This window comes from Lactuca virosa, chromosome 2, assembly GCF_052849685.1.
Source record: "Lactuca virosa cultivar CGN04683 chromosome 2, Lactuca_virosa_CGN04683_v6, whole genome shotgun sequence".
Lineage (NCBI taxonomy): Eukaryota > Viridiplantae > Streptophyta > Magnoliopsida > Asterales > Asteraceae > Lactuca > Lactuca virosa.
The window spans coordinates 258989734-258991072 of NC_136427.1; the positions used below are offsets into that span (position 1 = coordinate 258989734).

At 30.8% G+C, this 1339-nt stretch overlaps 1 non-coding gene across 1 annotated transcript; it reads right to left on the reverse strand.

Annotated features, from left to right (window-relative positions):
- Positions 1-223: 223 nt before the first annotated feature.
- Positions 224-297, reverse strand: TRNAR-UCG (transfer RNA arginine (anticodon UCG)). The gene has a single exon. It is a non-coding gene; the product is annotated as a tRNA-Arg (tRNA).
- Positions 298-1339: the final 1042 nt, after the last annotated feature.

The following is a 1339-nucleotide window of genomic DNA, read 5'->3' on the forward strand; positions in this document are numbered from 1 at the left end:
TTGATCTATAACATGTTTTGATATGTTTTTCAATGTTTAAACTTTGTGGACATCAAATTATTGGTTTTATATGTCTATGTATTATGCAAGAAAGTAAAAATATATGAAATTAGAAAAACATCATAAACCGGTCATCATACCGGGTTTTAAAACATTGGTTTCAATTTTTATTGACAATGATGACAAGGTCAATGTGTAAAAACGAATCATATCTCCAAAAAAACGACCACAGTGGGAGTCGAACCCACGACCTTTTGATCCGAAGTCAAACGCGCTAATCCACTGCGCTATGCGGTCTTTTGTGTTCATTTATCCATAGAAATTAACTTATATATGTATCGCCTCTCATCTTTTTTTCTTCGCTGCCGCTTTTGTACTCCTCATCTCCTGCTCGTTTCTGTCCGCCGTTGATCCTGGTTCCAGTTGCGAGCGGCGGTCCTATGCCGGTTCATGTTTTGTTCTGATTTTCTGATTTTCTGCCCCTTTGCCCCCTTCTTTATTTCATCCCGAACATTGAACTCCTCTCGTTTCTCGACTTTGTAATTCATTATTACTTTGAATAGCCTAATGCCTAATTTTTTTAATAACATTCCCGCAACAAACATAGAAAAGAAAATTTTCAAGAAACATTACTTGGAGATTGTTGGTAAAAAAATGGTTTAAACTCTTGAACTTATGTCGAAGGTTAAATGTGACAACTTACTATAGTATAAGCATTAGTATAAAATCATAAGCTTTCCAATAACATTAATTCACACACAAATATCAAATGTAATATATGTAAGCAATAAAACAAAATCATATTTTTTTTTCATAGTTTTTATCATTAATAACAAAACATATTGCATTTATTCTAAAATATAAGTAATAGCTCATAAAATATTTTTATCGCATATTGGATAAATGTATTACCAAGTATTCACCTTGGAAAGTTAGTCTAGTGGTAATTTCTACATTGTCCTTCCTTTTGAGTAAAGTTCACTTCATTATATGTATAATGAACCCATTCAACTAATTTAACATTCACTCATAATTGTATCCTGCTATTTGTTATCTAATTCTAGTTCTTATATTATCATAAGACACATTTAGAATATCATAATCTCATAACATTGAAAATCACGTGTTATATCCTTTTAAATATGCCAATTTGTTATATTTGTGTTGTAAATTAAACAATTCCAAGCATAAATATAAGGGATATATACACTAAAGTCTCAATATTTTCATCGATTTGACAAAAAAATCCTAAACTTTATTTTTTTGACAGTAAAGTCCAAATTACCGGCAATTTTTGACACTTTTACCCCTTTTTTCCCGGTTAGCCGGTAATTAGGAT